The sequence below is a fragment of the Phyllostomus hastatus genome, unplaced genomic scaffold (assembly GCF_019186645.2).
Source record: "Phyllostomus hastatus isolate PE091 unplaced genomic scaffold, TTU_PhHast_1.1 phas_scaffold_78, whole genome shotgun sequence".
Taxonomy (NCBI): Eukaryota; Metazoa; Chordata; class Mammalia; order Chiroptera; family Phyllostomidae; genus Phyllostomus; species Phyllostomus hastatus.
The window spans coordinates 105,175,624-105,197,388 of record NW_025334041.1 but is presented as its reverse complement, the minus strand read 5'-3'; the positions used below and the strand labels follow the sequence as shown (position 1 = coordinate 105,197,388).

At 42.3% G+C, this 21,765-nt stretch overlaps 1 protein-coding gene across 2 annotated transcripts in view; it reads left to right on the top strand.

Annotated features, from left to right (window-relative positions):
- The first annotated feature begins 19,355 nt into the window (after positions 1-19,355).
- SOCS5 (suppressor of cytokine signaling 5) overlaps positions 19,356-21,765 on the top strand; it is a 61,387-nt gene continuing 58,977 nt past the window's right edge. For both annotated transcript variants that reach the window (XM_045827565.1, XM_045827564.1), the window contains exon 1: positions 19,356-19,555. The gene's annotated coding sequence lies outside the window, so the exon portion shown is untranslated. The remainder of the gene's footprint in view (positions 19,556-21,765) is intronic.

Sequence of the window (21,765 nt, the reverse complement as noted above, 5' to 3'; positions counted from 1 at the left end):
AGCATTCCTACAATGAAATTGCTCTAGTAAGGCAAGTCCTCAAGCAAGATAAAAACTAACTTACCATTTCAAAATGAAGTGAAAGACAGTAGGAAAGTTACACATGAAAGGGTAACGTAAATCAAAATTAGAACAAAACCAGAAGTAGGCAGAACTGAGGAAAAATTAGAAATAAAAAAAATTCATTTCAGAATTAAAAATGAAATCACAAGAAACACAAAAGGAAATAGATACAACAACAGTACTTTAACATAAATATAAAATAAAAGGAGGACAAAATTTTAAAATCTATATAAAATGAAGAAAGAAATAGAAAGGTTGCAGAGCAAGTGACCAGTATTGAAAATAGGCAAGCAGATTCAACATATAACGATGGGAGTCCCTAAAGAAGAAACCCAAGGCAAGGGACCAGAACAAATATTTCTTTTAAAATAATCATGAATCACGCTGGCTGGTATGGCTCAGTGGATTGAATGCTGGCCTGTGAACTAAAGGGTCACCAGTTTGATTCCCAGTCAGGGCACATGCCTGGGTTGCAGGCCAGGTCCCCAGCAGGGGGCACACAAGAGGCAACCACACATCGATGTTTCTCTCCCTCTCCTTCCCTTTTCCTCTCTGCAAAATTAAATAAATAAAATCTTTTTTGAAAAATAAATAAAATAAAATAGTTAAGAATCTTCCCTGAAATTAAAAAAAAATACATACAGAAAAAGCATGCCATGCACCTAAGAATATTGATTGATGACATAAGATGTTCTAATAAAATCACTGAATTTTAAGAAAAAAAAGGTCCTTTGGGCATATAGTTTTTAAAAGACAGTATTATAAAGGTGTTGGGAACCGCCCTGACTGGTATCAGAAGCTGAAACCCCCGCCCTAGCTAAGGCTAAGGGAACGCCCTTGGAACCGTAAGCAGGCAAGGAGACAAAAGCTTATCTCCCTGGCAGGAATGCTGCTTCTGCTGCTTTATTCATGACTGAACCCCCAAAAGCTTGGTCGGTTAGCCAAAGACGGGTAAGATTCCCCACGGGGGGAACGACCTAAGCCAGGCATGATCACTTTGGGAGGCCCCCCAAAAGAAGGACTTGGGGGGGCTGCAGCAAAATGGGGGTGATGGACCCTCACTCCTCGGCTTTGACAAAGTCTGAGTTCTCAGCGTCTGGAAGAAAATCTCCTTATCTCTCGGTGGCCTTAGTTCCCTTGCTCCACCTAAGCCTGAAACAATGACAGGGTGGTACAGCTCGGTACTCAGAAGTGCGGGTTCCCCAGGGTGATCAGGCCTAAGAAAGAACATGTAAATTACTGTGAAACCTTCTTTGTTTAGAATGCTCTCAGTTGAATGAGAAGGGTCTTAGGAGGAAGTTAGTTTGTTCCTCAGTCTTACAGCTCTTTGACCCCAACTCAATAGACCGGCAGAGTTCTTTGTTTTCTATAGTTCCTTACTTCCCCCTAATGAGTACTGTACTTTACCTGAATTATTATGCAAAATGAGCCTAATAAAAGCAGGTATGGACGGTAAATCAGCGCTCCCCCACTAGGAGGGGTGGCCATTCCGTCCCTACTTCCCCACAGAAACTAGTCTGTCTCTGTGCATGTGTTGTTTTTTCTCGCGTGTTTATCGTCGAGCCATCCACAGCGTTCCGTGGTCACTGCTGGCCGGTGACCCACGCGCAACATAAAGGAAAGAAAATTACGTTAGCATCAGATGTGTTAACAATAATACTTACATCTGAAGAAAATGGAGTAACATATTTAAGACTCTTAATTAAACTGAGAATTTTTGTATTCAGGAAAACTGACTACTGGGTACCAAGAACACAAGGGAACATGGTTCCTGTGAACCTTTCCTGTGTATCTATCAGAAAACAAGCTTCAGAGTGACTCACACCACTATCAGTAGGATTTATGAGGGTGAAAAGATATAGATACTTATACAATAAAAATAAGGGATAAAAGGGAAAGAGTATTGTATGCAATGGCTATACACTCAGAAAATGTAGATATAGTAGGAATTACTTTAAAAAATAGAAGTAAGTGTAGAGTGAAAATGAGAAAATGTAACTCTGAGCAATCATATTGGTGGTGGTGGTACTAGTATTGTTCTGAGCTTATTTTGTTTTTAAACCTATGGTTCTAAATTCAAATTAGAAATGTCAAAATTAACCTCCCAATGTATTTTATTTAAAAATATATATATATTATATATCTGCAGCACTGTTTGTAACTGCTAAAAAGTTGGGTTAGTGGTGGACATGTCTGTTAAGTGGGGACTCATTGAATAAATCATGATACATCATACATTGGAATATTACGCAGCCAAGAAAAATGAGATAGGTATCTGTCTCAGACATATCATTAAGTGAAAAAAAAAAGCAAGATGTAGAATATTATGATGATCTTCTGTGTGTATACATGTGCACACACATTGTATTTGCATAGAAAATATTTCTCAATAAAATATCCCAAACGTGAAAACACGAAGGCCAGAAAGGACTGGAGCAGGAAAAGCATGATGGGATGGCTGGCAAAAGTAAACCCCTGGTGAATTCTACCCTGAGAAAGCAGATTTCCTACTGTGTACAAATGAATCTTACTGTCTGCAAATCATATTAATTAAACAAGTTAAACTCAAGGTCATCTTACCACTGGTGGTTCCTTAGAGTCTTCAGGGTACGGTAATTCAACTTAAACTTGGAGGCCCAGTGCTGTTGGGTGGACAGGAAATTCAGCTTCAGTCAGTTCAAGCATCTTGGTACTCACTGAGGGCTCTGGCAGGGACCAGGCATCTTAAGAAGTACAAGAATATTTGGAGGCCCTTTCCATGATTGCTCCACGTGGGCACATCCCAATCTGCATGGTCCCTTGGGGTTTACTCCTCTGCTATTGTCTAGAAAAGAGAGACTCTTTGGCAAAAACACGGCCTCCCCGAGGCATACATAACAGGGGCGCTGTCAAGAAGCAGGGTGACATCCTTGCTGCTCCTGGGAGGTCAGATCTTACAGTCTGGGGAAGTTCAGCTCTCCTTGAGCCATAATTCTGTTCGAAGGGTTTATTCAGAACTAAAGCCTGGAAGTTCAGCCACAGGTTTCTCCTGAGGCAAAGACACAGAACCAGTTAGAATGGGAGAGGGAAAAGGGAAAACATACAGAGAGAGAGAGAGAGAACAGAAATCAGTATTTCTTAAAAGCCTTTCTCACCAAATTCCTTTCATTTTAGAGTTGAGGAAACTGAGATATGGGCATAATGCCCAAAGGCACACGATTAGTTACCAACAGAACTAGCTCATTCTACCATATTATAATGCCTCTTGCCTTTTTCTGATTTCCGACCTTTGTTCTACTGTAAATTACCCTTGTAAATTGGCACTTAACTTTCTGCACCTAGAGTTTTAGACATATTTGGAAACTTCTTTTAAACATGTTGATCCACTCAAGGGCAAGAACAGCTTCTCCCTGGGACACAGTCAGCAGGACAGGGGATTCAGGGATAAGTCACGTTGTGTTCTGTTCTTTCTGGCTTTTGATATTTTCATCAAGAGAAATGAGGTTCCTGAGAGAGCACAGGCCCTTTTTTTTCAAAAGGCCACCCTAAGTTGTCTGCAGAGGAAAAGGCAAAGTTCCATGGGTCCAGGATGACTGTAGGGAAATTGATTCCTCCCGTGATGATGATGCACGTGGACTGGATGACTTGGGAGAGGCAGGTGAATGAGCCTTTTGTATGTAATTGGTCCTTCTTAGTGACAGCTGGCAAGACAATGCCCTTTTTCTACTACCTCTGATAGTCGCTGTTCACCTGCTTCCGGGCAGGAAAAGGAAGAAGGGGTGGTATTGCATCTCGTTTTGAGAGTAATCACTACTGTATCAGCATACAAAGGACATGCTCCAATGGGCAGTGTATGAGAGCACAGGATGGTCTAGCTATTTTGCATATGAAGACATGGTCTAACACTTTCTTCTAATAATAAAATGAGAGAGGACAGGATGTACTGTGGTGTTTTATAATTGAGGTAAACAATATAGGTATTGGCTAACATGGTTTGACATGCTTTTTTTTTAAGCCAATCTGGCAGCAAAGCATTGGGAATTGCATTGGCCCTTCCAAACTTTTCCTGTCCAGTCCATTAATCAACAGCAGACTAGCCAAGAGACCATGTACTGTTCTGGAGGCCAAAGAGTTCTGTGGTTGTGAATGAGGTGACTGGGAACAAAGTTGTATCATTGAAATTCTGATTGATTAATGCTGGAGTCATCACTAAATAATGACTACCAGTCCCAGTTCCCACAAACCATTCAGTGGGTTAATAAGGACTGTTAGACACGCTTAGGCTTGTGAACACAGATTTTTCTTGCAGTGGAGGCAGAGGTGTGGAGATGGTGGGGAAGGGAAGAGAAAAAAACTAGATCTGACAATGAGTGAACAAGAGGGTTTGGATCCTTGTGGTGCCTGGGGCACGCCCCTTCCTGCCGCTGTTGCCCTCTCCTGTCGCTGCATTCCCCTGCTCTCTGCAGTCAGATGGCCTCTGAATGCTGCCACCACTGTCACTCCCCTCTGTCACCCTCAGCTCCCTCCTTACAGATTCCCATGACAAATCAGATGGAGTTACTGCCTCCTCAAATAGTTTAAACCTCCCCTCTCTCAACACTTTTCTATCCAAATTCTCTGACTCCCCTTACTTCTTCCCAGTTCCTTGTTTCTAGCAAAGTACATTCTATATCATTCCCCTTGTCTCTTTCCCTCTGTGTATCTTTTTTAACACTCCCTTGTCCAAGTATTCATATGCGTGAGAAGATAACATTCTAATATTGAATGCATTTCCACTAATCCTGAACAGAGCACAGGCAATATATTATAATCACAAGATTGTTTAGGATAATGTCAGATTGAAATCTTGTTTGTGGTTCATTGAGACATATCTAAACAATTCATGGGGAAAATGTTTTTAAGTTTTAGGTAAGTTCTGGTTGCTTCGGTGTCCACAGCCTCTAATGGCACTTCCTGACAGCTTTCTACTTGGTAGAAGGTACCTCCTAAGGATGCATTTATGTGAAGTCAGAATGAGCATAAACTAAGCCAAATTATGATTAAAATTCTTGCTGGCTGCTCCTTCAGCTGGTATAGTTCTGTGTTGCCACTTGTTGGAACTATATCTGCCTGTCAATGTTTGAGAATGTCGGTCCCTTTTTGAAATTACAAACACACAGTGTTTCTCTTCAAGAATGCCAGCATTCATAATGTTTGAGTCTCAAACTTTCAAGAAATGGAAGCAGTTGAATTTCTCTGCATCTTAGAGTAGAAAATGGTCATATCGTATGGATTGGTAATGACATTATATATGATTTCAAAAATGAGGTCCTTCTAAATTTATGCCTATGTATCAGTCACAAACTAATGCATTCCTTAATTTCCAACTACTTTCTTGTCCCAGAATTTCTGAATGATTACTACAGTGCTGAAATTTGAGTTGAAATGCAGTGTTTCAAAACTCAGGTAGACATAAATTATAATTTGTTAATGCGAAGAACACATTATTTGTTAATGCGAAGAATACTTATAGTTGCAATATCTCTTACAGGGAAGTTGCTAAATATTCTAGACAAATAAGACAAATAAAGATTTATGAGGTGTGATTGCACAAGTAGAAAAAGTATTTTGGTGAAAACTCCTTTTTTTGCAGGTAAAATAAGAAATCACGAGAGTATTTAGATGAACCTCCGTGGAAATCATCTGCCAACTTAACTGTGCAAATGGAATTCATTAATCTTTAAAAGTCAAACATGCATGTTTATTATTCAGTTTCTGGTGTTGAGTTCTTTCTATTTTCCTACAGAGTTGATTTGTGGGATCTAGTATTTTGAAAGCATGCTATTCTACCGTGGGTGGTCAGTAACCTGATCCTAGTAATAGGGTAGAAAAGGCATGAGGTCAGGCCCCGCAGGGCCTGGGTGTCATTGTCACTCTGTTTCTCACCGGGCTTGTGACTACAGTCTTTCTCTTTTGCCGTCTGGCCCTCCATCTTCTCCTCTCTTCAACAGGAATAAGAAATACCTGATCTCTTTGCCTCTTAAAGTTGTTGTGAGGATCAAGTAAGGTCCTAATTGTTAAATCACTTTGGAACTATAAAGTGTTATACAATATAAGGCGTTCTCATCATTATCACCTCAGAATTCCTCTCGGATTACATTGCTTCAAATGCATTATTTAGGAAAAGTGCGAACTTGAATGCCATATGGAGTCCTTGTTGACACTGCAGATGTTGGTTAATTTTAGATTCTGAAAGAACAAAAGAACAGAAGCACAACCAAGCAAATTATCCTCTTTAGCTTTTTCTTCGAAATCTCCTATTATACGAATACCAAACTAAAAATGGCAGGCTAAATATTACAGAAAATTACATCATTTGAAGCATTGAAATTCTGTATATCCAAGCTTTTTTGCAGAACAAGAGTTCATTCCCTTCAAAGCACATAGCCAATGAATTTAACCCTATCAGATAAATTATGGCTATATCTTCAAGGACCAAGTAAAAGGAATTTAATTTTCAACTTTAACTTCAAATAACACAGAGCCAAGGGAAACCTATAAGTCTCAGAAGAGTCACAAAAAGATATGCAATCCATTTTGGTGGTCATAGTTGCTCCTGAACTAATGGAAAACTGATCTAAGCTCATCTGGCCCTGGGTTCCAATTCTGAAGATCCGTACATATTTGGGAGGATTTCTTTGCAGAGCAAGTGTGGCAGACCGGCACCTACCCGTGATGACTGCTTTCACAGCCTCATCGGTTTGGGGAGACCTGTCCTGCCCACGTGGCCATCTGTAAGACATCTCTTCGTGTCTCGTCAAAAACGACTCCCTGCTCTCACATGCATAATAAACAAGATGTGTTTTTGCAAAGTATGTCGATGGCATCTGCCATTCTAGCTCTTGTTTGCACACCACTAACAACAAAATATCCTGAAACGAGCTGAGCATTTTGTGTCTTAAAATTATTTTTATAGATAATATAAATATTATATATTTATATATTAAATTATAAATAATATATTATTATCTTATATAAAATAAATATATTGCTTCATATACATATATGAAGCAATAAAACAAAGGATACTTCATATCAGAACATACCCATTAGACTACCTGAAGTAGTTTAAAAATTGTCCAGTTGATATTCTGAGCCTAGATTTTTAACGACATTTTCCTGAGAGTAGTAATCCTGTCTCAAAATTGTTTACTAAGTCTTAGTGCCTTAAGACATTGACAGAATATTACTCTAATTAGAAATAATTTTCAAACAGAGGCCATAAATATAAGACACTTGTTTCTCTAAAAGAGGTGAAAATTTCAAAAAGATGTTTCAACCTGTCTTTTAGAAATTTGGTTGATACTCTACAACATGATATTTCAAACTGTGCTCTCCTGTGGACTGGAAATATTACAAGTAAATCCAAGGGTAGATTTTATGACACTGCTTACTTTGGATGCAGTCTAGGCTGATGCTATTTTAGCATATAATAGCACTAATATAGCACTAATGCTATTTTAGCATTAAGTATAATATTAATTATCCCTCTCCTGCCTCCCTATCCTGCCCATATGCTACCTCTGTTAGCACAAAAGGCCTAATAAGACAGGTGCAACTTGATTCCATTTCACATACTTTTCTCAAACTGGAACAAAACTTTAACCCCCAAAATATTTTCCCATGTGAAGGACTTTGGATTACTGCAGATGATCACATGCCTGAACTAGAAATGGATTCAAACAAATTTCATTCACTGCTGACACTGAACTGGAACTGACCCCCAAAATAAATTGGCTTAATTCCCTGTAAGAGGAATATGAATCAGGTTGCCATCTGTTCCCTTCCTTCTTTAACATCACCAGCGGGCTGGGTTAAACATATAACTGAGGAGTCCTTGGGGGAGAGGGACGAGAACTCTGACTTGGTGCACACAGGGTCCGCTTCAATGGTAAAGTCATCCTAAGTGCAAGAAGAGAGGGGTCTGGGAATCATTTGGGGAAATCTTGCAATTTGCCAAACCATGGAAACAACATGAGTTTAATTTGCCTAATTTTGTTTGAAGGTATTGCATCAACAAAAGCTCTGTTGCTTGCCAGAGATGAAAAACGTAATCCAAACTAGCTTAATCAGAAAGGTAAATTTATTGACTCGTGTAGCTGAATAATTTAGAGTTTCTGGTTCAGGTGAAGCTTGATCCAGGGCTCAAATAGTGTGACCCAGGACCTGATTTCTCTCTCTCCATTTCTCTATTCAGCATCTTCAATACTGACTTCAGTCTTGGGCCAGCTCTCTCTTTGTGGAGCCAAAATGGATGCAAACTACTCATTGCCTCTAGATTCAAATCCAGAGACAACTTTTCTACTAGCAGGTCTAGGCTGGATTACTGGGAAGAGGATAAACTAGATGAGGGAGACTGAGGCTCATGTCCCCCCTCCCCAAGCCTGTGGACTGAGGGTAAGGGAGAATCATAGTCCCCCGCACAAAATGAGAGTGCGGTTAGCAGAAGCAACATTCTCTATAGATACTCAGGGACCAGGTGCACAAATAATTTCATCAAGTACTTATCTTAAGAAGATAATTCTGGCTATATCCTAAGGATAGTGTCCAAGTCTTACCAGCTGAGGGGGAAGAAAGGTAATGGCCAAATGAGAGACTATGACATGAGACATTTTAAAAATGAAAGATAGCTTTGACTAGAGCTGGGGCAGCTGCTCCTCAGAGAGACTGGACTGTTCTACAATTCATACATGTGGCTCCTGAGGAACAAAGCTTCAGCACTATGAGAACCTTTCTGGATAGCTATTTGCTACATCTTGTAAACCCCGTGGGTTATTTTTAAATGCTTTCTTTCCTTCTATAATTTTTTAAAAACCTCTACACATGGAACAAAACCAAAGAGAAGTACTATATGGAAAGGCAATTTTATTTTCTAATAATAATAGTAATATAGCTGAGTTATGGATTTTAAATGACAGCTCTCACTGCCACGTCACTTGCACTTATTTCTGCATCCATATATGTTATCCCAAATGTCTCATAAATTAACTGCCTTGGGATCCTTCCATCATGGTCTCATGTATCCAGAATTTTATTTATTAATAAGAAAAAGTCTTTGGGGGTCAGCTAGAGTAAAGATATAATACTCACTTTACATGACTCGGTGATAAAGCACACTTTACCAAGCCCTTAAACCTATTTTTCAAAAACAACTATGGGAAGATGAAGAATTACTAAAGAAAATGAAAAGGGGTGCTAATGAAAGGTAGCCAAGGGGCATTTGGCCCTGGGGATAGGGTAGCACTAAAGCTGTTTGGGTCACTGTACACCTTGCAAGTTCTAAACACCAAACCCATCATCCCCATGGAGACTTAATTCTTGACATGCTTCTATATATTGAATTAAGAAAACTCAAGTATTTTCTAGAGCTTGCAATTCATTAACTGGGGCAGTAATCAAACTGAATTTCATTCTGTCTTTTTTTTAACATCACGCCAACTATTTTTCAGGAATGGCAGATTAAATATGAAAAAATATTTCCTCATTGTAAAAAAATACAGACATAATTTACAGGCCAAAAGAATGAGGGCTATTCTTAATGGACTGTGAGAGTTAATCCTTGGAAAACTGAGGTGCTAATTTGGAAACTTAGTCACACTATATTAGAACATCTCTTTGGAAGATGTTACTAAGTGTTTGGGAAACTTCTGGGAATTTATCCTAATGATATACCTGCAGACATATGTGCCAGCTTATTCGTTACAGCACGGTTTGTAATAAACAGCAAAGCTTGGAAACACTTCAGGAGTTCATCGATAGGGGAATGGTTATATAAGCTAGGGCGTGTCCTGCAGTGCGGTGCTAGGCAGCTGCTTAAGAGAATAAAGAAGTTCTCTTAGTGCTGGGAGGAACGCTCTCCGAGAGGGAAGAACGAGATGCAGATTGGGGGATGTAAATATGCCACCTCTTGTGTAAGAAGGGGAAAGAGAAGAAATGTAATAATTTCTTATATTTGCATGAAGAAACCCTGGAAGCGTCTGTAGAAAAACCCATAGGTGGAGAGTTCTCTCTACCCATGAGGGTGGGTGGGCATGGACAACTGGGTGGAAGGAGCAGGGCAGGCGGTGACTATTCACTGTATGCCTTTTTCTTTTGACTTGATTTTTGAAACATGCAAATGTATCGGCTAGTCAAATATAAATAATTAAATAAATTCCAGAAAGAAAAAAAGCTTGAGAGAAGTCATTCAGGAATCCTATGGTAATTTTATTAAAGTTGCAGTTGCAATTCGAACAAACAAACAAACGAGCCTGAGTTCACCCTCCGAGGAAGGCACAGGTTGGAAGGGTTCGAGCAGGGGCTGCAACAGATGTCCAGGCCGTCCTGAGGCCTGTCCTTGTTAGCTGAGCACCTCCTCTCTTTCCTGCATCATTAGCCTCCTGGCTCTTTTTCCATATCCTCCTTTCCAGTTCTCTTAAAAAGAAATAACAGAGCAGAAAGCCCGGAAGATGCTTCTGACAACCATTATACTTTATGCATAGTTAAAGCTTTACCTAGAATATGGATTTCCGCACATATTCACCAATGCTGAGAAGGTCTTTAGTTATGTTCCTAAAAGAGTGGGTCTCCTGGTTCACTTAGCTGGACGGGGCCGGGGGCTCCTTCCTGTTGCTTTCATTGTAACCTACACGTAACTCTGTCATTGTGCTTACAGGGGTGTCCGACCTGCGGCTGCTGGGCTACCTGCGGCCCAGGATGGCTATGAACGTGGCCCTACACAAAATTGTAAATTTATTTGAAACATTATGAGATTTTTGTTTGTTTGTTTTTGTTAGTGTTTGTGTATTTAATGTATGGCCCAAGACAACTCTTCCAGTATGGCCCAGAGATGCCAAAAGGTTGGATGTCCCTGGCAGGGTAGGGGGCAGTCTTTCCCTACTAGACTGAGAGCTTTTTGAGGACAAGGACTGTGTCTTACTCATGCAGCTTTGTATTATCAGAGCCTAGCATAGCACTTCTATCTGTAAGCACTGTGTTAGCTCAGTGAGCTGAAATGTCATTCACCTGGTTGCTTAGACCATAGGCCTAAGAGTCATCTTTATCGTATTGTGTGTTCGCCACCCCAGTCAATTCTCCTTCCATAACCATTTATTCCCCACTATACCCTCCTCTACCTCCTCCTACCACACGTTCCCTTTTGTAATTACCATACTGTTGTCTGTGACATGAGGTATTTTTTTTTAATTGTTAACTTTTTTAGAGAGAAGGGAAGGAAGGGAGAAAGAAAAGAAGAGAAATGTCGACGTGAGAGAGATAAATGTGTCCTGACTGGGAATGGAACTGGTGACTTTCCCCACTGCGGGATGACACCCAACCAACTGAGCCACACTGGTCAGGGATGTTTTTTTTCCTCTTAATCCCTTGACCTTTTTAACCTGGTCCAGCAACCCCCCTCCCTCTGACAGCTGTCAGTCTGTTCTCAGTAAGCTGAAACTTATCCAGCTAATTGCTTAGACTATAGTCCTAAGAGTCAGCTTTAATGTCTTTCCCTCTCTCTCTGTCATTAAACCTACCATTTAGACATGACAGCTCTTTCTGCCAAACACACTCCAAAACCTACTACTCTTCACCAATTTCAGTACTACCTCCCTGATCCAGACCACCAACTTCTCTAGCATGGACCAAAACAACTAGTTTGCCTTCCATCCCTCTCTCCCACTGCCCCCAGAATGCATTCTTTATATGCAGTTTAGGGCCATCTTTTTAAAAACAAATCAAATCATACGGCACTCCTGCTTAAAACCCTTCAATGATTTTTATTACAATTAGAATACAATTTAAACTCTTCACCCTGAACTTCCAAGTTCTACATGATCTGATCCGGACCCTGTGTGCTTCTGTGACTTCCCCTCCTACCTCTGCCCCTCACTCCCTCCACACCACTCGGGTCTTGATCAGTTCCTCACATCTGCTTCGCCTGCTCCTGCCGCAGGGCCCCTGTCCGTGCTCTTCACCTGTGCTTCTTTCTGTGTGGCTGCCTCCTTCTCATGGCTGATGCTCAGATGCCACTTTCTCAGGGAGGCCACTCTGGCCACTGCAACTACATCAGCCTCACACTCAACATTGTTCTATTTGTAGCACCTTTAACTACATAGATCGACATCTTTATTTGCTGGCTTCTGCTTATTGTCCCTTCTATCATGTAAGTTCTATGAAGTCTCTTGTATGACCAGTGCCTAGTGCAAGGCTGGGTGTATAATGGCCCTAAAAAGTTGTTTCGAATAAATGTAGGAATTTAAAATTAATTGTGGATGGAACATTTATTTCATTTCCTTAGAAACTTTTTATTGTAATTATTTAATTATAAAGGCAATGAATAATTATAAAAAGAAATGAAGATGTCATAACTGGCTTTTGAAGAAACATTGTAGATAGTAGGCTAAAGGAGTTAATTGTGAGAATGTGATTCTAAAAAAAAAATGGTAACTTATGCCATAAGCCATTCTAGGCAACAAGGAGGCCTAGGCACTGTGTTAAGCAGAGGGATATAAAAATGGCCAGATGTTGGTTTTGAACTCCAGAAGTTCAAAACTTATCCCAAAACATAACTTTGTAATTATAATATATAGTAACTACATAATGCAAATCACATTCACATTTCTAATTGCTCCATTTGATCACCACAAGAGTCATATAAAGTGGAATATTATTATAATTGTTATTATTGCAATTTTATGTATTAAGTAATACATAAAAGAGAGGTTACATGACTTGCCTTGGATGACACAGCAAGTAACGAATGAGATTTTTAAGTTAGACCCTGATACTTTGACTGTCTCCTGTTCTACTTCACTGCTCTGTCTATTGGGTGTGGTAAATGTACGTGCAGCCTGCTACAGGAGGTCACGCATAATGAAGAGACTTCTCCCTGGAAAGCTCTGGGAAGGACTTACGGAGGGAAGATTAAATACATGGAGCTGTGAAAGGTGAGCAAGAGTTTTCAGGTGGAGAAGGAGGCATGTTGCAGACAGAGATCTGACAAAAAGGAAAGAAAGAGGAAAATGTATAGCATGCTCCGTGTGGTGGGGAGCAGAGGAGTCCCCAAGGAGAGGCTGGGGGCCAAACTGTGAAAGATTTTCAGTGCCATTTTGTGTGCAGTTGGATAATGTCTGAATGCAGAGAATTGAAACAGTCAAATCTGGGTTTTCGAAAGAAAATGAGAGTGGCAGATTGGTGGATGAATTGGAGCATGAAGAAACAAGTTAGGCATTTTTTTTTTGTGACCGTGCAAGCAAGTCTAAGTTCTGAGAGAGGATAGTGGAAATGGGAAAGAACAGATTAGAAAACGTGTTAATTTAGAATCACTTTTTAGGAAGTGGAAGGAAGGGAAAAGTAAAGATTATTTTTTAAACATTTTTAGCTTATATGACTTGGTAGATGATGATGATCTCAACCAACTTAAAGAATACAGAAAAATGATTTGAGGAGGGAGATGGGGTTTTTCTTGTAGCTCAGATTTATCTTTTACTCATTTTTGGTTTGAGGTGCCTGTTTATAAAGTCCAGTTAGATATGTTAAGCAGGTAGCTAAAATTACGAGCCTAGACCTTGGAAGCTATGTTGAAGCCAGAGATCTAGTTTTTGGAGTTATCAAATTACAAGTTGTATAAAAATTCCTATTGCAAAAGGGGCACAAGGGAACTTTTTGGCATGATGGAAATGTTCTATTTCATGGCTATGATCATGGTTACAAGGATATACATGTTTCAAAACAGATCAAACTCTACACATAAATGGGTGTAATTTATTTTATCTTATAAATCCCTTAAAAATCAAAGTGAACTGCTTTATACAACATAGTAAGTGATAAATCAATTGTTTGTTAATGGTTAATCTGTGGTTTTGGGAGAAAAAAGAGAATGGGAAATTGTTCTGCACACACTAGTTAAAAACAGCTGATTGGCAGCATGGAAAGCTGCCGTGGTTTCTGCTGCTCTGGAGCTGGTGCTCGCTGAGCCCGTTTATGGGCCACGTGGGAGCTCTCCACTCAGAACTGCATTCTTTCCCCAGCCATCCTCCTCCATCCTCAGCCCACCTTGTGCCACCTGGTTTGACTTCTCTATTTGGGAGAGGTGAGACAATAAAGGCACTTGAAGAATATATGACTCATTGCTGAACAAGAAATTTTCCCTTATTGATTGGTTTTAGGCTGAAGGCCAGTTTGGCTCTGGTATGGCACCATTCCCTCAGCATCACTTCCGAATTGTCCTTTCAGTGTTCAGCTTAAAATCTAGTTTGTACAGAAACCCATTTTTAATTTGACAGAAGGAGGTGAAGTCTGATACCTATATTCATCCACCAGTGTCGACACGCCTACCATTAGTATACAATTATCAAATTTGTATCTTTATCAGGATGTTCACATCTCAGCTCTGTTATTTACAAATTCTTTGAGACCTTGAAGAAAGCGAGGATAATAAAACCTACCTTGTGGAGGGATGTGGATTCAGTCAGAGAGCATAAGTGAAATGCTGAGTATGGCATGGAGTAGGCACTTAATGAAAGGAAGATGTCTTGTCAAGCTTGACTACACTTTCTGAATTATTTAGTCTGTATCATAAGTTTTTTGAAAGTAAAAGCACTCTTACCTGTACTCTGTACTCTCACCCTAACTAATACATCCTCAGGAGACATAAGGGAATGATGCTCAGGAAGCTGGCAGATCAAGAATAAAGTTGAAAAGGATTTACACCATACATATATAGATGAGATCATTCTGGGGAGATGGAGAAAAAGGAACTCAATGCAGAGGTGGTGGCAAAGGTCTTTCCTTACCTTTCCTCTTTCCACTTATTTAAAATGTTATCTTGCTAAAAAGAGGGCACAGAAGGACTCACCTCGATGAGCGGAGTTGCGAGCCTGTGAGGCCATCCATACACCAGAGAGTGGTTCATGCTAGCTGGGAGAGCAGCCTGGCTTCTCAGTGTTTTACTTCTGTGGTTTCCTGGGCTGGGCAGCTGGGTGTCGAATAATGATAAAACCATAATAATGCTTCATAATTATGTACTGCCCTTTGCCAGATCTTGAGTTTAATTACAATGACTATGTTGGAACTGGCAACATCTTCCTCCCTGTTGGGGTGCCATACCCAAGGGCCTGGAAATACAAAGTGGAGTGGCAACTGCAACCTTCTCTTACAGAGACTGCCCTGGCAATTCACCTGAAGTGCTCTGGGTGGGAAGCTCATCATTGGAAACAAAGATTACTTTTAAATTGTCCACATGTATTGTACTTGGCCCTGTCAAGTAAATAGCATTTATGAAGCAACTACTGGCAGACATGGGGCACAGCATCATGGAATCCCAAGCCTGGAAGGGACCAACCCAGATGACCTCATTCATTATTACTCTGACCCTGATTTGGGCCGGGGATGCTTTTGTGGCAGCGTGATTCAGGTGTCAGGGGATTCACCAATCCATTCAACACTCATTTTGTGAACTCCTATTCTGAGCCAAGGTGCTGAGGAGGCACAAAGATGTATAAACTAAGGTTATAACCCCTGCACTCAAAGTAGCTTATTTTCTAGTTGGGGGATTTGTATGCAGGCAACTGTAACATAAAGGAAAGTGCTGGGAGATGAAAGAATGAAATCAAGACTCCAGGTGAAAGGGTGTGGGGCTCCTTCTCTTTGAGAATAAGAAGAAAGGATGAGTGCTGGGGGTGTGGGGCAGACTGAGGTGAAGAGCTGGGCAACAGCTTCAGGAGGGTCTTGCAGGTGTCACTGTCTTTTGTTGTAGTGGTGGCTGGTTGTTTGATTTTTGTCTTCATAGCAATTAGCACCCCCTGAATTATCTTGTTTATTTGCTACTTTACTGATACACTGTTGTATGTGTGTCACCCCATTCAGGAATCTTGTCACTGCTGTCCATCACTATATCCTCAGCATCTCAGACAATGCCGGGTACATAGTAAAGTGCTTAGTAAATATTGGCCTAATGAATACATGGCCCAGGTGAGGCAGTGGCTGTCTAAATGGAGAGGAAAGGGCATTTAGTAATTATAATCAACAGGATAAGAATTGAAGGGGTAGGGTGTCCCATGGTCAGGGACAATATGCAGATAGGGACCTCTTGAAAGGTATACCCAGACTCCTGGCCAAGATGGAGGCATAGGTAGACACACTGTGCCTCCTTGCACAAGTAAAAGGACAACAACAATTTAAAAACAAAGAACAACCAGAACTGACAGAAAATCGAGCTGTATGGAAGTCCAACAACCAAGGAGTTAAAGAAGAAACATTCATCCACACTGGTAGGAGGGGTGGAGATGGGCAGCTGGGCAGAGAGGACTCGTGACAAGACGGTGGCTGGTGGACCCAGTGAGGCAGTGGATTGTGGAGCGGGGTGGGCAAGGCAGCAGCTGGCCAGCAAGGCAGCAGCTTGTGGACTGGGTGGTCCCACATTCATGTGCAGATAAACTGGGAGGAACAACTGGGGAGCAAGACAGACCACACAACCCAGGATCCCAGCGCTGGGAAATAAAGCCTCAAACATCTGATTGAAAACACCAGTGGGGGTTGAAGTGGCAGCAGGAGAAACTCCCAGCCTCACAGCAGAGTTCATTGGAGAGACCAACAGGATCCTAGAACTTACACAAGCCTGCCCACCCGGGAATCAGCACCAGAAGGGCCCAATTTGCTTGTGGGAAGAGGGGGAAGTGACTGAAAACCGCCAGAGAGCAAGCAAGCACCATTGTTCTCTCTTGGATCCCTGACCCACATACAGCATCACAACCCAGCGTTGTGGGTTGCCCTGCCCTGGTGAACACCTAAGGCTCCACCCCTCACTACGTAACAGGTGCACCAAGACGAGACAAAATGGCTCAAATGAAAGAACAGATCAAAGCTCCAGAAAAAATTCAACTAAGCGATGAAGAGATAGCCAACCCATCAGATGCACAGTTCAAAACACTGGTAATCAGGATGCTCACAGAACTGGTTGAATTTGGTCGCAAGTAGATGAAAAAATGAAGGCTACACTAAGTGAAATAAAGGAAAATGTACAGGGAACCAACAGTGATGGGAAGGGAACTGGGACTCAAATGAATGGTATGGACCAGAAGGAAGAAAGAAACATTCAACCAGAAAAGAATGAAGAAACAAGAATTCAAAAAAATGAGGAGAGGCTTAGAAACACCCAGGACATCTTTAAACGTTCCAACATCCAAATCATAGGGGTGCCAGAAGGAGAAGAGGAAGAGCAAGAAATTGAAAACTTATCTGAACAAATAATGAAGGAGAACTTCCCCAGTCTGGTGAAGGAAATAGACTTCCAGGAAGTCCAGGATGCTCAGAGAGTCCCTCAAAATTTCCAGTTCCATGACTGGAAAGAAGTCATGAAAGACAAGGACCTATATCCAAGATAACTCTATCCAGTAAAGCTTTCATTCAGAATGGAAGGGCAGATAAAGTGCTTCTCAGATAATGTCAAGTTAAAGAAGTTTATTATCACCAAGCCATTATTATATGAAATGTTAAAGGGATTTATCTAAGAAAAAAAGATTAAAAATGTGAACAGTAAAGTGACAGCAAACTCACAGTTATTAACAACCATGCCTAAAACAAAGACAAAAACAAACTCAGCAAGCAGCTAGAACAGGAACAGAGTCACAGAAATGGAGATCACATAGAGGGTTATCATCAAGGGCGTGGGAGGGGGAGAGGTGAGGAAAAGGTGCAGAGAATGAATAGCATGGGTGGCAGGTAGAAAATGGATAGGGGGAGGTTGAGAATAGTGTAAGAGATGTAGAAACTGAAGAACGTATATGTACGACCCATGGGCGTGAACTAAAGCAGGGGAATGCAGGTGGGAGAGGGTGTACAGGGCAGAGAGGAATAAGGAGGGGGGATTGGGACAACTGTAATAGCATAATCAATAAAATATATTAAAAAGAATAGAAAATAAAAGGTATACCTAGCCATCAAAATGGTTAGATCATGTATTACGCAACAGAATGACTATGTATTACTGAGGCTAAGGATCAAATGCTGGAACTTTCTTCAAGAGTCAACAGAGAATAGATGATTTAGTTTAACTGAAGAGAAAGACAACCTGAGAGTTTATGGTTTCAGGGAAACTGGGGTGAGGGGTACATTGGGGAGGTGAAAAAGCTTCAAGTGTATACTCCATAGAATCTACAGCAACAGAGATCAAGTAAGAACTAAAAAGTGACCCTTGAACTTGGTTACATGGATGTCACTGGTAGCTTTAAGAGGAGCACTTTTAGTGGACTACTAGGGGGTATAATTTAACCTGTACTTAAAACATGAATTAAAACAATGAGAGCTAGACATCATCTCTTAGGTAAGGGTTTTTTGTTTTTGTAGTTGTTTATGTTTGGAGGAGTTAGAACAGGATATTGAGCATGCCTAACACAGAAGTGGCCGTTAAGTTTATGAATGACAACAGGTTTCTAGAAGGCCACATGGAAAGAGTCCTGGCAGCGTCACAATGCCTCAAATATAATGCTTCCAACCTTTCGGCCATTTCTAGTGCAGGCAAAAAAGTGGGAGAGAAACACCTGACCCTCTGATGTGACTCATGTTTATGACAGCTGACAGGAGGGATAGAAATACTTGAGTTAAATGAAGTGCCCAGTTTCCAGCAGATCGTAGAATTCAGTGATTTGGAGGCCCCATGCTGGAAGCTAAGGAGACTCATTCACATTTTCCAACCCGGCGCTCACACTATTCATTCATTTTTCCTTTTCCTTTCCGTTTCCTTAACAGCGTTGAAAGAAAAGCCACGCTTTCTTCCTTCTCTTCAGGTTGACCTTCCTTCCCCAAGCCCACCGTTAGCCCTACTCCGACCACGTGACCATTCTCAGTCCCCGTGACTCGAAGCTGTCGACCCCTCCCCTCGAGCCTCAGCCCGCTTCACCCCGCCCCTCAAGCTCACGTGACCACTGCTCCCCCACTTGACTGGCTCCTCCCTATCCCCTCAGGCCGGACCGGGCCGCCGTCGCAGCTTCCCGACTCCAAAATGGCAGCCGCGCACTGCGCGCACCCGAACGACTGGACCTCCCTGACTCCCGGGCCACCCTCCTGCCGCTCCTTGCCACCCTCCTTCGGCCTTCACCTATATGCCTCCGGATTGGTCACTGGAAATCCCGCCCCTCCAGAGCCCCGCCTGCTATTGGTCACGGTAGGCTGCCCTTCAGAGAGGCGTGCCCCCACCGCCCCCCGCCCCGGGAGGTATTTTCCATTCCGGTGGGGGTTGGGGGGAGGGGGGAGGGGAAAAGGGTGTAGAGGGGGAGGTGGCCGGGGAAGGGGGTGGGGGCCTGGTGGGGGCATCCGGCGGAGCTGGGGTGTCCGCGCTCCGTCCGGAGGGAGGGAGATTGCGCTCGCTCGCTCGGGCAGTCGGAGGGGACGGGGCCGGTGGGCGGGCAGACTCGCCCTGTCGGTGACTGCACCGTCCGGGCCCATCCTGCCTGGCCGCAGGTGCCCCTGGATGAGGCCGCCCAGAGCGCCCCGACCGGTGAGTGTCCCCCCGGCCCGTGCCTAGCCTTGCCGGCACCCGCTACCCGGCCACTGTGCCGCCCTTAGCGGCTGCCTCTACGGTCCCTGGTGCCCGCGCCCGGCGCAGTCCGCCTCGGACCGGCGCTTCCACACCCGGGCGGAGGCAGCGACGTCCCTTCGGCCGGGAAGGAGATAGCTGGCGTGAGACGGCGACCCCTGTGCCGATCGTGCCGCGCGTAGTGGGAGCTTGTGCTTCGTAGGCTCTCGATACATTTCTATGGAATTATTTTCTGGTTGCAGGATCGCGGGGTGCCTAAGGGGAAGTGAGTCGCCCTGGTCTTGTAGGAGGGTGTTCGTGATTCGGGGATTCGGGTCGAGGTGGATGGGAGAGGCCACCGGGGACTGGGGCAATGCAGGCGCTGCAGGGAAGGGGGCATCCGCCAACTCGCTTGGGGCTCTAAGGCTCTGATCCGGAGGGGTCCTCAAGGTCGAAGAGAAGAGGTCCACTGGGAAATGAGAGGGAAAACTGGGGCGCTTGGATGTGGCAAGTGACTGTAGCACCTCCGGGGTTTTAACTCGAGATGGAAAGGGATGCGCAGGCGGGTGCTGGAAGACCCCTCTGCAACTGCTTGGGGTCCTAAGATTCTTGGGTGCTGGGATTTGGACATTCCAGTAGCTGAAGCTAAGTGACTTTCTGGGAGAGGGAGTTGCATTTAAAGAAGGATGCTAAGAAACAGTTTAAGTATACACCTTGGCTTGGGTCTCAACTTTGAAGGCTGGGGGATTGGAATCACGAGGTGATTTTGACATTTTCTTTTGGCATTCCCACCAAACGGTGGCTCGCAGCTAGACCTTGTCAGTTATCCTATATTTTTAAATGTACGTATGCATTTGATGGTGTTTTACCAGTTATTAGTTTTGCCGGAAATTTTCGAAACTGCACCTTGAAATGCTTGTAGCAGTCTCTCCATCTGCTTAAGATCCTTTCTTCAGGTCTCTCCATTTATAACGGTGGCTTTGTTCTCCCCAATTTAACATTTAGACTAGACTGTACTATTACAGTTTGCTACTGACTTTTCCTATGCAAAATGAATAAATACTTTGCATACTTTCATTCCCTTGCTTTTAATTGTTTCTTTACAAGGTCATGCAAAATCGAACCTCAAATTCTGTAGAAGTTTTAAGACATTTTAACTTTGTGTTGAACTGGGAAGGTGTTAGTAAGCTAGCAGTCTAGAAACCAATACTAAAATCAGTTTGAGTTTTTCTAACAGTTGTCTACTTCAATTTTAAGAATCTTGTATTTGCATAACACTCTTGAGAGTGGGTTAGGAACCTAGAAAATGCATGCCAGGGTTAGGCAGTGGCGGTCCACAGAATCCACCTCTCTGGCAGCCCATAGAGGTTTTTCATGCCACTGAGAAGCAGCAGCTAAGAACTGCACGGCTAGATTTTTAATCTTGTAAATATTTCCTTAACTATATATGTTATCTTACTAATTTCTCATAATTTATGAAATGAAAGCTTTTTTAGGGAATAAAGGTATTTGAGAAAATTGTACAGATCAGATTTTGCCTTTTAATGCAATTCATTGGTCAGAGAAAACATTTCCACAAAAAGTTAATGTTCTCAGTTGGCACCTCCTTAGTACTTGAATAATTAATGGATAATTACATTTTTTCTCCTGATTGTCCTTGAATTTTACTATTCGTCCTTAGGGAGAATGTACTGGTACACAAAACAGTAGCCTACAATTGAAATCTAACACCTTTTAACGTTATAATACCTTGTACATTTTTCACCTTGAGACTCATCTGTAGCAAACCAGTGGTGGGAAAGGCTATCCCCTATCACCTGTGTTTAGAATGGGCTGTTTTCTCCATTTGTAGAACTAAGGGAGAATGGGAAGCTTGGACAAGAGGTATATGTGTATAAGTCACATTTCTTCTAGAGCTGGAAGAGTAGACCATGGAGATGATTAATTTGCAGATCTGGAAACCAAGGCCCAGAGCCGTGGAAGGAACAAAATCGCTAATTAGTGGTGGAGCCAGGTTTGGTTGGACGGGTCTCTGGACTGTAGTCCAGGGTTTTTCTGTTTTATCATATTCACCGTGTTTATTTTGTTCTTTTTTTCCCCATTGAGACATTTTATTTGCACATATATATTATATCCCTGGAAAAAGAATCCCAGGATTTTCCCTCCTGTTTTTGTCTTTTTTTCATGGTCCG